The following is a 16423-nucleotide window of genomic DNA, read 5'->3' on the forward strand; positions in this document are numbered from 1 at the left end:
ACTCTATCATCCATTTGCCATACATCAGCCACTACGCTGATTAAATTCCTCCAGTAGAACTGTAGTTACCTACTTCACATGGTCTGACAAGGTCTAATCCCTGCCCTTTCCTTTTCCTTCCTACTCAACCCTACATCTCTTCACTCAAATAGGTTGAATTCATTCCAATTTGGGGGCTTTTACACAAATTTCTTCTGCCTGAAAAGCTTTTTCTTCAAAACTCCACATGGTATGTTTTTTCTTGCTGTAAAACTATCAACTCAAATGTCACCTCTGCACCCAGGCATTTTTTGCCCATAGTTCCTTTCTGTCTCAGCTTATCTGATTTCCCTCATAGGGCAGCATGCAGCACAGTGGGTAACAGTATGGGTTAAAAGATCAAGCTGTTCAGATTTGAATCCTAGCTCCCAGCTCCTTATCCTTCTGACTTGACAAGTTACATGAATGTTTTGGACTCCAGTTTCCTCATTTATAAGAATGTGTAAATAATAGTACCTGCCACATGGGTTTACTGTGAAGATTAAATGAGTTAATATATAAAAAAAGTATTTAGCACTGGTCTAGCACATACAAAAGCTATGTGTTAGCTATTATTATCCAAAATTATCTTGTCTATGTCCTTGTTTCCATACTTATTATTATTGCTAGTTCTTGTATAGAGTATAAGCTCCAATAGGACAGGCACTTTGACTGTTGTATTTACTATAGTATCCTCAGTGCCTAGAAAGTACCTGGTATGAAGCAGGTCCTCAATAAACATTTGTAGTATAAATCAATGGATCTTCTGTGTTAAGTGACATGACTCCCAAAAGACAATACCCATTGACCTACATGCAAAGTCTAAGTTAAAAATCCCATATCTTCCAAAGAGATCTTTCTAGAAACTATTTGTTATGAAAATTCTGTCTTGAGAAGTACTACCCACGACGGCAACAAATGACCTCATTTTATTCATACTTGTGTTCTGAAAAGATTTCAAATCTTTGTCTTTGTATTTTGTGATTTATAGGAAACATCTGGCAAAAAGCAAAATCATCATTATTATTTACTGGCCATTGAGAGTGTACTAAGCACAAAGAAGCAAGGGTTTCAACAGGAATGTGTTTGTCACCTCTTTATTCACTTATCAGTAAAGCCTGGCTAATAGGTACTTGCCTCCCAGGTCACAGACATAAGTATCTGCTTGAGAACAACCATAAATTCTTCTTGGAATGCTGACAGGGAGTTTTGCACTCAAGAGCTGTGATGGATCCTTACACTTCTGACTCATTTCCCCTAAGCTGCCTCACACTATAGTCTGCTTTCCTATCTGATGGCCCCTACTCTCAAATTGGTACCAGACCTATCTGGAGGCCAAAGTCTCTTTCCTTACAATGGTTTATCTCACTACTGTATTATCCATGAACTATCTCTATCTACACAACAGTATTTCTGGGAAAATGCAATAATACCTTTAGCTAATTACAGGGTTGTTGAGAGGGAAAAACAAACAAAATGTACCCTAAATAGAAGTCAAATATTGTACTAGAATAGGGATCTAAAAACTGGCTACAGGGGCTTTTCTGTTCTTGTCTTCCCTTTTTTGGGAGGGTGGGGAAGGGGTGGGAGGAGTGACCTCAAAGGTCTTGGGAAATAAATTCGAAGGACTTAAGGCAGGCAAACATTTCCAGTTTGCCATAGTTTCTCCCAGACTTACTTACACCCTGCCTGTTCTTATATTAAAGTAACTTCTCTGGCCTCCACCCTCCACCAACCTCATTTAAATATCTTCAACATCACCACCAAAAATATTCAACAGCACTTATATGTGAGGGAGAGTAAGTGTACACTTCTTGGGTCAGTATTTCACCTAGGAATGGAGCTAAAGTCTTTGGGAAATATTTATTTCTTATTCAATCATTCACTTGTAATTAATAACTTTCCAGATTAGAAAAATTATTTGAAATAGCTCAAAATAAGAGGCATACAGAGTCATTGTTGATGTAGAAATGAATAATACTAAAAAGTAGAAAGAAGAAGCAAATTCAACAAATACCAAGACTAATATAGTTACTGAAATTGAACCTTAAGTTTAGTATGAACTCATCTATAGTCATTACCTCAAAACAAATACATGAAGTTACATAATTTCATTAACTGATAAAAGAGACAATGTTCAAAAGAGTGTGATTTTTTAGAGTAAATTCTTAAAAAATTTAGTATATTGCCTGAATCCTAAACAGGTGATTTAAATATAAAAGAATACTTTTCAAGAAAATGAGAATACACAGCTTGAAACAATTCAATCTTTTAAAGTCAAATTGTTCTTTCTAGCATTATCCATGTATGGGCTCAAAGGGACCAACTATTGCTTTATTATCTTAAATATATACTTTTATACCCAGCTACCTGCCCATAGAAGCTTTTTTAATCAAAAGCTTTGACTATTAAATATTTGAAAATACTATAGCAAAAAGACATGATTAACACATTGATCTATCATTTTTTGCTCATCCTGTTAAGTAAACAGAGATGTTAATTAAGTGATTTTAGAGGACAAGAATTATATTCTAAATTCTTCCCCCAGTGTGCTGTGTAATATTAGAGAGCTCATTTAACCTCTCTGGGATTGAACCTTACTCAGTGTGATAGCTTAAAGAAATTACAAAGCCTGTTTAAATAATAAAGTGATACATACATATCAAATAGGACTGCTACCCTTTGTGAAGAAGCCAAGGTTAGAATTCTGAAATAGCAAGCCCTAAATACATGAGGGTCATAAGGCATTACAGACTCTATGTTGAAAGTAAAGATTTCTGGGAAATTTTCTTTATCACCTTTTTTACAGAAAGGAGAAATAGAAAAAAAAAGTATATGTTCTTTGGAGAATTACACAAATATGAATAGATAAAAACTCTGTTGAAATAATTCCTCTAAAACCAAGAAGAATGTTAGTATACAAATCCTGAAGAAATTCTTCCTTATACATAAAATTAGTCCATTGATTTGATGTCACAAGAGTTAAGTATGAAAACTCTGGGAATGCACCTGCCACATCCCAGTTGCATGACAGATGGCCATCTCTTCCTCAATGTACTTTGTTACCAAGTGTTACATATTCAGAAGGTGTGTATATGTTCAAAAGCAGATGGTATGATTATTTTGTGAGATTTTTCACTCACGTTGTTTTCATTAGATGAAGAGTGGAATTTTATTACAATATAAGTACAGTGACTGTTATTTCTGAAAGCGTAGATCAAAACACAGATTAAATCTACTTTTAAAAATATAAACTATTCAATGTGTTATTGATACCTTGCTACTTATTAGAAACACCATTTTGACTTGTATAAATTCCCCAACCTAGTTCATTCTATCTTATGGAGCAATGACCTTATAGCTTCTGGACCTCAACACAGTTCTATTTCACTCCCCTTGATCTGGTATCTGCACATTGCCTTTTATATTGAGCACATGTGATAATGGTAATGTCTATTCAAATTGTTTCCCATTCTCCTAGTCCTGTTCTCTCTGGGTGACCCAAAATGGCAGAGTATTTTATTTTATGGAACACTGTCAGCAAAGGCAGCTTTAGAACAGAAACTATAACATTAAAAAAAAATAATGATTGTTGGTCTACATATATTCTTTTCACATTTATTCTTAAGTCTATTCCATTGCTCTCTTAAAACTGACTTTCCCAGGTCATTGCCCTACTCAGTGTATATTCCAAGAGACTGAGAGTCATCTGATAGTTCCAAGCTTCTGATTCAGTGTGGGTGTGGAAGTGGAACACCCTTTTCTTGAAAAGAATGCAGAAAATCCCTCTAAATCTAAATCGGGATGTAGGGGTCAGTGGCATTGTCAATAACAACACATAAAATGAGAGTTCAGAGTCTTTCAGCTATAGGACTATAATTTGGAATCTTGGTCTTATTTATCGCTTATCAAAAATCTGCAATAGGTCCTATTCATACTTAACTCCATGAGGCTGTGCTCACTGAATTAAAACATAATTTAGAGAACACAGCTCGAATTATTTAAAGACCTACTGTACTGTACAGACACTGGAGATGAAAAGCAATATTGAAAAATTAACTGGAAGTAAAAAGTATGGTAAGACTCTAGAGTAAAGTCTGTGAAGTGGGGATTCCCGGTGTTTTTCTTTTCCACAGTTAGGTTTACTTTTCAATGCCTAAGGAAAAAAAAATTTAGAATTATATCGTCCAGCTCCACTCTCCCCTCCTTTCCCACAATGCCACCAGAACCTCTCTTGTTAAGATCACTGCTGACTTCCGAATTTCCAGCTCCACCAGAGACTTGTCAGTACACATCCCACCAGAGCTCTCTGGAGCACGTGGCAGCGCTGTCCACTGTGCTGACATGCTCAACTTGCCAGGCTTCCACCAAGCCACCTGTTCCTGAATTTCCTCTTACTTCGATAACTGTTCTTCCTCAAATTCTTCTTCTTCTCTCCTAGGTGTCTTTTCTTAAGGTTCTGCCTTTGATCCCTTTATTTTCTCTTGCTCTTTAGCAAACTGGTCCTACATGTATGGTTCTAACCATTGCCTCTGTATGAATGGCTACCATATCTAGCTGTGATATCTCAAGTTCTTGTATGTGTTGTTTGCTATAATCTCAACCTTATCTTGAGAATACCTTAAATATATTTAAAGTACTACTTGGATGTTCAGGTAGCACTTTAAATATATTAATTCCTGCCCTAAAGTGACTCCTCCTTCCTCATCATATTTACAATTTCTCCTAATAGAACCACTATCCTCCCAGGTATAAGCCAAAACTATCCAAAATTTATCCTCTTTGCCTCCATCATCACCATCATTTAATTTGTTTTCAATTTCTGGCCAATTTATATCGTCCATTTATAATTTATCCCATCTATAATTTTTATTCTCACATCTCTGATTCAAATTCTGACTTCTGTGTATTATATTCAATAATCTCTTAACTGGTCCTGCCTATCCCTTTTTCCACCCAGTTGACACAGAGTTTCCAGATTAATACCCAGGAAGCAAAGCTGTGATGATGTCAGTCTCCTACTCAAAACCGGTAATGAATTGCCATCCTTTACTAAATTCCAAATGTAAATTCTTTCATTTGGCAGTAAGGGTTATAACCTTTGTTTCAATTGTGGATCCAACCTCTCCCTTTTCCACATCCTATGCCCTCCAACTTGTTCTCAAATGAGGCAATATCTCCTAGAAAGCACTTGGAAATGTGTGGAGGCATTTTTGGTTATCACAAAGATTGTGCTGGGGGAGATGGTGATTGTGTATCTAGTGCCCTAGATTCTGGGTTTTCTGGCATGTAGAACCCCACCTGGCCTTTGATGTTGTTGTCCCATACAACAAAGAATTGTCCCACCCCAAATGCCAGGAGCTCCCATTAAGAAACAGTGTGGCTTAGACAGATTAAATTACTTACTTTTTTCAATTTCAGTTATATACTTTTCCATCTCCTCTGCTTAGAATGCCCTTTTTACATTTTCCCAAATGTCCAAATCTTGCTCATCCTTTAAGGCCTATAGAAAATGTCACTTTTCTGAGAGTCCTCCCAGAATCCCCTGACATGTATCTGTAGCTTCCATGGCATTTCATGTATTCTTCTCTAACACCACTTTGTTTCTATCAATACCTGGATAATACATTTTCCCTTCTCATTGGAAATGTAATGTAGTAAAGCTCCGTCTTACTTTTTCCTCTGTAAGTAGAGGCTGGCACAGATCCTTTATGCTAACATACTTAATATTATAGCATATACCATGAGCGTAAATGAGGGCTCTAGCATAGACTCTCTGGTTTGTGAATAATCCTGAAATTACTGCCTCAGCCTTCATTTGGAATCACAATTAGTTCTGGCTACTTACTTTTAAGCCATTATCTAACTTTGATCCCACGTCCCCACTAAAATTTAATAGCTGAGACTTCTCTTCTACGCTTCCATTTCTTCTTCTAGGACACATAACCTCATAATTTCTTAGATAAAGCCCCTCCTAATTGAACCCAGACCTCACTCCTGAGAACTGTTTTAGTGGGTACTCCATGAATCTTTATTGCCTGCTCCTTGCTTGCCCTAGTTTCACAGATGCTCCTGATAGGTGGTCACCAAATATTTGTCAAATTAAAGAGATCCTTTGGTTGAGTGGAAGGGAGTGGCCAACTGTGTAATCAGGATAGGATTTAGAACAATGATACTACAATAATACAGAGCTTAATTTCCAGGCTTGGAAAGCAACTGTGTTCATAGCTTTCTCAGGCACTGTCTCTCCATATAAATATCACAGCATGGCAGAGAAGAGACTGATTCTAGGCTTCCAGTTGGAAATCATCCTAGACAGTCCTGAAGATCAACAAGCCAATCATAATCAGCTTTAAAAGAAATGATCACCTCATTTTAGCCTGTTTATGTCTTGCATGACTCTTGGTTTCCAAAATCTTAGATTTTTTTTTTTTTTTTTTTTTTTTTTGCCATTCTCTGAAGAGAAAAGAAATAGATTAGGTATAATTGTAAAAGGCCTGTCACAACTCTCATAGGTACACTCTGGGATTGTTAAAAAATATGATTATTCTAAATTGATTATTTGAGTCCTACACTGTTTAGCTGCAAACAAAACATCCATCATTATCATCTATAAAAGATGAAAAGAAAACATATCTGCTTCCCCAGAGTATGATACTTAGACAATTAAGTACTTTCAATTCATAGATATGACAGCTCCTTGATCACAAAAACAACAACAAAAAACTCATACAAATCAGGACATACTTTTCCATTTGAAAGTGATAGCCCAATGCCCTTACTGAAGCATGAACTAAATACAGTAACACATCATAACTTTATCAGAACAAGCTGTTATTATAACAAAACTATCCTGTCCATGCAGAGACAGATAATGCTAGTCACTTTACATGATTTGTACTTCAAGCAAAGTGTTATATTGGGACCTTTTATCACTTTGGTTAGAAATGGTTAGAAACTGGGAGTTTCTATACTTAGAGAACAAAGAAGGATGAGGAATAATGCTGGCTTTCAGCATGCTCCTGCCAATGTCTACAATGAAAAATAAGTTTATGCAGATATAATCATTTACTCTATAAAAATGTACTGAGTGCCTACTATGTGTCAGGCATTATTCTTAGGGTACGTCAGGGAACCAAAAATACCTACCTTCATGGGGATTTTATTTTTCCACGTTTAAATATAAATTCAGGTGATCTTCAGTGCACACCCTCCCCCAGGTGCTTTGTTCTTTTTATACTTCACAGACTTCTATGTCTGGGCAGCCTCGACTTTCCTCCCTACTTTTCAACATATCTAATATACAACCCTTTTAGAAAGTAATTATAGATTTCCAATAAGCAATTTATGAAAATATATCCCCAAGCATATGGCTGAAAATAAACTAGATGCCTCTGCAAGTTGTTTTAGCTCTGTCAGGTCATTGGATACCATTTGATGAAAGGGATAAACAGAAGAAGATGAAACAAAGCTATACGAGATATTGATGCAAATGTGACAGAGATTTGAAAATTTGACTTGATTTTGGAAAGTCTAAGCACCTGTGAGAGTCTGCCCAATTGAGTGTAAGTGTATTCACCGTAAGGGAAAATATCCAAAGTTTTCCCATGTTTTTTACTAATTAAAGAATCTTATTTAATACCATCTAATACCTCTACCACCCAATCAAGAAATTCTCTTTCCAACATCTTTGACAAGGCATAGCCTATTTGACTTCTGTTTAAAAATCACTTCCAGTGATGAGGTAATAACTAACTCTGGCTTAAACAACTCATTCCTCTTCTACCGAGCCCTTAAATTGCAGGGCCTGAACCCACGTGGTATTCTAGACGTGGACATTTCTGTGCCAAGTACAGTGGGAAGTTTCCCATATTCTACAAGCTAAGCCTCATAATCACTTTAAAGCTATAAGATGGTCCCCATATCATGCTACCGACTTATAAAGCTGTGTCAGCTATACAAATGTCACCTGTTTTTGATGAATATCAAAGTAGAAAATACATTAATTTTGAGTAAAAAGTTGAATAAATTTTACTTAAAAAAAATTTAACTCTATTGACCTAATTTCACTATAGAGCATGAGAACGCTTTCATGGACCAGTGTTTGGAATTCACTGAACTAGATAACAAATGTCCCTCTCAACTCCTGTTTTTCCAGGTGCTTTTCATAAGCAATGTTTTGCCTATCCTCTTGTGCAGTAGATTTTATTTAACCTAAGGCTCTGACTTTATATTTACCATTTTAAATGTTAGCTTATGAGTTTTCAAACATTAGTCCAGATTATCAACATATTTTAGAACCTTGAATTCTTTCTCCTATTTGTTCCATATGCAAATACAAAATGTTTACCTTCAAAATAACCTTCCAAGTTACTTGTTAAAATGGAACAAGGATTAGGCCCTATAGATAGTGATAGCTTTATCCTTCTGCCAGGTTGAGTTCAAATAGCTATAGTACTCCAGCAATGCTATCATCCAGATCACATTTCTCTCCTTTAAATAAAAGACACATCCAATAGAAGATCTCAGGATTGGGCATTAAAAGGCTTGTAGGCCAACTTCTTACCCTCTACACAATAGCTTGGTCTAAAGATCACCCTCCTTACCTTTAAATGTCTGTGGCATTGAGAAACTCCAAATCCCTCCCTCTCAACAAAGTCCAATTTCCTCCAGGAGAGCTCCTTTAGAAAATTCATTCTATACTGAGATAAGATTTGTATCTTTCTAGCTCTTGCTCATAGGATGTAGTTCTGCCCCTTAGGGACCTTCAGAGCAAGTCTTTCACATCATAGCCCTTTGAAGATTTGATGACAGTGATCATATTTCTCCACGTCTTACCTTTTCCTGGCTAAAAATTCCCAGTTGCTTTTAGGAGTTTTTTATATGGCATAGTTTCAAGTCATATCACTATTTCAGATATTCTCTGCTAAATATGCTGCAAGTGACAATCCTTTAAAAGTGTGACACCTGTAACTGGGCAAAGTATTACAGTTGTAGTCCTCTAGACACAAGAGGACTTGTGTAAGAACCAGGATGATCCAGTTCACTGAAACCTAGGTGAATTCAATGGCATTTAACAAACGGGAATTAAGTGCAGCCCCATTAGCTCCTTCTGCCCTGTGTTTTCTCAACCTGACTCACGCCAGAATTAATCTAGAATTTTTTAAATTGCTTAGGTTTCGTTTTGAAATCAAGAAAATACCTATTTCTGGTTAAACTCAGAGTCCTTAAAGAAATAAAATGAGATCTGAAAGTATTCCTCCTGTTTCATTTCTTGGAAGTAAACACTATTAAAATTTTCATGAGAACCTTTTTGAAAAATTTTCCGATGAGTACATAAACATATGGCTCAATCATCTCCTTTTTTTCACATAAGTGGGATAATATACATACTCATGTGAAATATACCTTTTTCAATTATCTTGAGTATCTTCCATATCAAAACAAATATTGAGCTGACTTACTACTTTAAACAACTTTTTACATTCTCTGCTACCCAATATTTAGGTTGGTTCTAGCTTTTGCCATAACAGATTAAGTTGCATAAAAACCGTGCTAATAACAAACTGGTGGTGCCAGAGGGGACGTGGCGGGGGGACAGGCAAAATAGGTGAAGGGGATTAAGAGGTACAAATGTCCAGCTGTAAAACAAATAAGTCACAGGGACGTGATGTACAGCATAGGGAATACAGTCAATAATACTGTAATAACTCTGTATGGTGAGAGATGGTAACTAGACTTGTGGTAATAAATTCATAATGTACAAACATATTGAATCAACATGATATATACCTAAAACTAATATAATACTCTATGTCAGTGTTAATTCAATTAAAAAAAGATTTTAGAAAACTTGCTCATGGACTTTTGTGCATGTGCACACATATATCTGTACTATAAATTGCTGGAAGTGGAATTAGTGGACCTATGCACATATTTTATTTGAATAAATATTGTCAAAATGGAGCTTACATGCACATATGCATACATACATGTGTACATGCATACATACACAGGCAACTGGGGTTCACTCTAGACCCACTAATTCCGAATTTCAAGACATACCATATAAAAAATATTCAGCTTGAGAAAATAACTTTGAAATACAAAGAAGGTTGAGAATGTTTTAGAACTTATTCTTTGATGAAAAAATGTTAAATCATACTAGTCTTTTCTGACAGCTACACCACACTGTTGATTCACACCAAGATTACTATCAACTAAAACTTCTAAGCCTTTTGGAGAGTAGATTTTTGCTAAGCTATATTTACTCAATTCTCTACTTTTAAATTTGTTTTATAGTGCTCAATATCCATCGTTTAATATTTATACCTATTATATTTCATCTGGATAGTGATATTTAGTCCATATTTTGAATATTCAAATTCTTTGAGACTGGACTCTTTCCGCTAATATAGTTCCTTTATCCTCTTATTTTTAAGTGAAAAATTTAAGAACGTAATTCTATAATTTTATCCAAATCACTAGTAAAACACTGAAATGAGCTAGGCCAAGAGCAGACTGCAGCCCAGCAGTAGAGGTCTCACCCTTGGTTAGCAACTATACATTAATCAATCATTTTAAGGATTTTGTTTTTCATCAGTTACAACTCAAACTAATTCTAAGGTAATTTTTTTTTTACATTGTCAAAAAAAAAAAAGACATGCCTTGTTAGGAAAAGTATCATAAAAGATGTTGCAAAAAATCTTGCTGCCCTCTATGAATATAGAATGATTTAACATTCTAGAAACTCTATCATTCACTTATATATTGGACAAATAGTTATTGAGCATATGATATATGCTGCATTTCTGCTAGGTATGGGAGACATAAGTAGTGAATAGGAACTATAAATCATTGCCTTCATGAACCTTATGTTTGAGTGTGTACAATGTATAATAAAAAGTAACAAAATAATATAAAATATAATTTCAGATTGTAGTAGATGCAGAAAGACATATGTCATATAATATTACTTATATGTGGAATGTAAAAAAAGAGACTTTAAAAGAAACAAATACGGTGACATAATAAGTTATAGCTGAACAAGTAACTTAGGGAGATTGATGTCTGAGAAGATGATATTTGAGCTCAGTTCTCACAAATTAAACATAACAGAAGCAGTCCATATGGCCATATGAGAAAAGCACACTGGAAAATTACCAAGTGCAAACTCCCTCAGGTGGGAAGGCGCTTACTGTATTCTAGAAACAGGCCAATGTGCAGAGATCTAATGAGTGAAAAGGAAAATAATATGAAGTAGGGCTGAAAGTTAAGCAGTAGGAATTTCATATTAAGTCTGAATAAGCCATTAAAAGAAGTTTGCATTTTACTGTAAGGGGCTAAGGAAAGCAATTGCTATGATAAACATTTTTTAAAATTTTACTTTGGCTTTTACACAGAAAGTAGATCAGAGAGATATGAGTGTAAGAATGGAAACCATATAGGATGATATTTCTGTAGTTGAAGATAGATGATGGTGGCATAGGCTATGATGTTGACAAACGAGATGGAGAAAAGTATGTAGATTCAAGATAACTAAGTTTTGGTGAAGGTGATAGGGCTTGTTAATGTATTAAATAGGAAAACCAGCCATTAGATATCATTAGAATATAAACTTCACAAGGTCAAGAATTTTTGTCTAATTTTTGTTTTCTTTACTGTTTACTCCCCAGTTGCATAAATAATGCCTACCACATAGTATATATTCAATAAATATTTATTGAATTTAAAAAGTAAAATCTTTAGGTTTTTCCCCAGAGCAACTAGGTGAAAGGCCATGCCATTAACTAAAATCAGAAAGACTGAAGAGGAAGCAGAATGAGGTGGAGATAGAGCAAACATTTGTTCCATTTTGGCTATTTTAAGCTTTAGATGTCTTCTAGATATCAATGTGGAAATGTCAAGGGCACACTAAGTATTTGAGTCTAATCTTTAGGAAAGAGGGCTGGCCTGGAGAGAAAAATTTGGATGCCATCAGCATGTGGCTATGGAATTTATTGTAATTAGTAATAAAAAAAATACTAAAGAGTCCCTGAAGGACATTTAAAAAAAGATCTGATTATGGAGATATATAAAAACATGTTTAGTAGTGGAAATATTTAATATCTTGAAGGAGTCATTATTCCATAAAATAATCTAAAACCTAAAACATTTTAACAATTTCAATAAAAATTCTAATATGTATTTTTATAGAACTTTGCAAGTAGATCCTGAAAGTTATAAAAGAGCAAAGAGTAAAACAGTAATACTTTAAAGAAAAAAATGAAGTAACTGAATTTGCCTAGAAGATATCAAGATGTAATACAAAGTCATAATTAAGACTGTGACACCCTCATACCAAGACCAAAGACACAACACACGCACACAAAAATTACAGGCCAATGCCACTGATGAACACAGATGCAAAAATCCTCAGCAAAGTATTAGCAAACCAAATTCAACAATACATTGAAAGGATCATACACCATGAACAAGTAGGATTTATCTGAAAGATGGTTCAATATTCTCAAACAATCAATGTGGTATACCACATTAACAAATTGAATAAAAATCATATGATCATCTCAATAGATGTAGCAAAAGCTTTTGACACAATTCAACATCCATTTATAGTAATAAAAAGAAAAAGTTCAACGAAGTGGGTATAAAGGTAACATATCTCAAAATAATAAAGGCCATATATGACAAGCCCACACACAACATCATATGCAATGTATGAAAGGCCGAAAGCATTTCCTCTAAGATCAGGAATAAGACAAGGATTCCCACTCTTGCCAGTTTTATTTAACATAGTACTGGAAGTAATAGGAACAGTATTCAGACAGGAAAAAGAAATGAAAGGAACCTAAATTGTAAGGCAAAAAGTAAAACTGTCACTGTTTGCAGACAACAAGATCCAATATATGGAAAATCCTAAACCTGTTACCAAGAAACTATTATAACTCATCAATGAATTCAATAAACATACAGTATAGAAAATTAATACACAGAAATCAGTTGTGTTTCTATATACTAACAAACTATCAGAAAGAGAAATTAAGAAAATAATCCAATTTACAATTGCATCAAAAAGAATAAAATACCTAGAAATAAATCTAACTAAGGAGGTAAAAGACCTGTACTAGGAAAACTATAAAACACTGATAAAAGAACCTGAAGAAGACACAAACAGTTGGCTTTCTAATATCTTTATATATCAAGTTGATGGATTGGAAGAATTATTATTGATAAAATGACCATATTACCCAAGGCAATCTACAGATTTAATGTATCCCTATCAAAATACCAATGGCATTTTCCACAGAACTAGAACAAATAATTCTAAAATTTGTATGGAAACACAAAATATCCTAAATAGCCAACATAATCTTGAGAAAGAAGAACAAAGCCAGAGGTATCATGCTCCCTGATTTCAAACTATACTACAAAGCATAGTAATCAAAACAGTATGCTACCTGCACAAAAACAGACACATAGATCTGTGGAACATAAAAAGGAGACCAGAAAAATGAAGGCACACTTATACGGAAATTAATCTACAGCGAAGGAGGCAAGAATATAAAATGGGAAAAAGACAGCTTCTACAATAAATGGTTTTGAGAAAACTGGACAGCTACATGCAAAAGAATGAAACTGGATTATTTTCTCATACCATATACAAGAATAAATTCAAAAGGGATTAAGACTTAAATGTAAGGCCTGAAACCATAAAACTTCTAGGAAAAAACATAGGCAGGGACACTTCCCTGTCATGCCTCAGGGCACCACTGAGGGTTTCCCCTCTGCATCACCACCTCTTCCCCACAGAAGTGAAGGGAGCACTTCCAGGTTCAGCAATAACCTGGAGCCGGTGTTAGGTTGGCCCTGCTGGGCCCTGTTCCGAAGCTCTGCCTTCACTTCAGTCTTTCTAGAAACCCATATTTGCTCATGACCGTGCTGGACAGCATCCCAGATGCGTGTGTGAGCCCCCCATGGCGGATACGGCCTGAACAGCCCCAAGGGGCAGGCGCAGTGTAATTAATGATGGCAAATAAACGACATGGCAATGTGGCTTTCTCGCTTGTTAACAGTTTATGGCTCTGCTTTGTTCTGCCTCTTCCTGGGTTGCATGAAGCAGCAAGCTTTTACCAATGTCCTTTGCTGGCAAATGCTCTGACCAGTGCTCTGAGGCTGCACCAAAGATTACCACACTTCCAGTTAAGCAGAGCATTCCTGGCCCACGCTTCGTCAGAGGACAGCTGCCACTACCTGTTCTAGTCACTCATTTTTGTCAATTCCCTACCCTGTTACAATGAGTATTTTCCCAGTCTTGTTATTTTACTTGCTTCATGCTGCCACATACACGAAAAAGGTCCTTGATGCAAAGAGTTCAAATTGTTTACCTCTGCTGAAAGCTCTCTTGGATAAATTAAGCGCTAATCAACAGAATATTCTGAAATTCATTGCTTGTAATGAAATATTCTTGATGCCTACTACAGTTTTTATGCTTTTTAGTGGTCAACTAAGTTTGCTTCACCCTTTTATATGCTATAGATTCCTTACTCTTTGATACTCCTCTCGAAGAAATCCATATTGTTGGACTTTGTTTAATGAATGGAGGATTGTTGTTGAACACCTGATAATGAAACCTCCTTGCCCATTGTTTGTGAGAAGACTTTGTCTCCAGAGCATTGCCTTTATAAGCAGACTGGCACCAACAGTTGCATAGTTTAACACTCAGCTAAGTTATATATAATATAAATAAGCATTGTTAGCTGCTGGTACTTCTGTTAGGGATGGTTAATTCCAGATGTAAAAGTGACCTCAATGCAATTTACATAATTTACATAAATGCAACTCAAAAGAAAAATATTCATTTTCCTGGCATGTTAAATCAAGCCTTTTAAACACTTGCTGAGAAACTTTATTGTAATGTGTTGTTAATAGTTAGGGAAGTTTGAATCTTGTGATAAATGTATCAAAAATTCTTTAGATGCTGCTGTGCCTTTATCATGCAGTACATTTATTTCTCTGGTAAAAATAGCTCTTAAGTTTGTTTTCATCTAATTGGTAACCTGAATTTATATCTGGCATGAGTTCACTGTGGTAATATTAACATGTAAATCAGTAGATTTTGAGACAGTATTCTTTTGCTATTCAGTAATTTTGGTTGACGATTTTAACAAAAACACTTCCCACTGTAATTTCAAATTGTTTCTAAATTGATTTTGTGCTGCTTTGTTAGGACAGATTTATTTTGGATGTACCATTATTATAGGAATTCTATATGTATCTTATACTATGACCTTCCAAAATTTTATTTTCATAATTACTTTTGTGGCTTTGAATATTTTTTTAAAAGGCCCAAATGAAAGCTTGTTAACCAACTGGGTAAATATTTGTGGTCACCTAAGCGTTTTACATCAGAGAGCAATACAGTAGTCAGTCAGTTTTCCTTTCAGAGATCCATTGAGTAACACTTCTCAAACAGGAAATCATTCTTTTAGAAATGTGGACACACAGGTTTTAGTATTATCATAGTTTACACAGTTACTTAGATCAGATTCTTGACTGCCACTTTTCTCGGTTTCTTAGGCTTGAATTGTCATAGACGGTTACAGCAGTTCAGATGCCTTTTGAAAGTAATGTAACTGAAGATTGAGCATATGACTAAACTTTGTATCTGTTCTGAAATAATAATGAAGATTATACATGCTTACTCATCATATCTGACTTAAAAGATTAAATAGAAAGGTTTATAGGAAAGGTTATTGATTGCGAATAGAGCCAGAGGAGTTGTGGGGGAAATAGTGCACGTTTCAATGGTGTAATGCACAGATATGTTTGTGGGGATTGGATGTATTATGCAACTGTGATTTGAGTTGTGTAATATGTTAAATACATCCGTTCAGCTTCCATTAACTCCTTTTTAAAATTCATTCTTATCTTTATTTATTGTTGCTTGATTGCAAATGTTTAAAACATTGCAAAATGTTAACATCAAGTAATGTAATGGTTTTTGTAACCAGTTTCCTTCTATGTGCATGTAACTTGGATTTCTCAAATATACTTGGTGACTTATCAGTGACATCAGTTTTCTTTTTATTCAACTTTTTGATCTATAGAAATGTGATACCTACTTGCTAGCTCAACTGTAACCAGCTAGCTTTGTAATTTTGTAATATTTATCTACTAAGTTAGAGAAGCCTTGTAATATACAGTTGATTGTGTGGGGGGCAGTCTTATTATCACTATGTATGTAATCTGATGGTTATAAAAACTAAATTTTCTAGAGCAATAAAGTAACTACAATGTTAAGTAAACAATAAAAAGAAACTCAGGCAGGATGCTCTTTGACATCGGTTTTAGCAATACTTTGGGGGGATAAATCTCCTTAGGAAAGGGAAACAAAAGCAAAAATAAA

At 35.0% G+C, this 16423-nt stretch overlaps 1 protein-coding gene and 1 pseudogene across 2 annotated transcripts in view; one reads left to right on the forward strand and one right to left on the reverse strand.

Moving 5' to 3' along the window:
- CTNNA3 (catenin alpha 3) overlaps positions 1-16423 on the reverse strand; it is a 1654963-nt gene that overhangs the window by 566692 nt on the left and 1071848 nt on the right. The gene's annotated exons all lie outside the window — the stretch shown is intronic.
- LOC309814133 (transmembrane protein 33-like) lies at positions 13992-14728 on the forward strand (annotated as a pseudogene). Its single transcript has one exon. The product of its transcript is annotated as a transmembrane protein 33-like (transcript).

Source organism: Mesoplodon mirus (genome assembly GCF_964341445.2).
Source record: "Mesoplodon mirus genome assembly, chromosome: 2".
NCBI lineage: Eukaryota > Metazoa > Chordata > Mammalia > Artiodactyla > Ziphiidae > Mesoplodon > Mesoplodon mirus.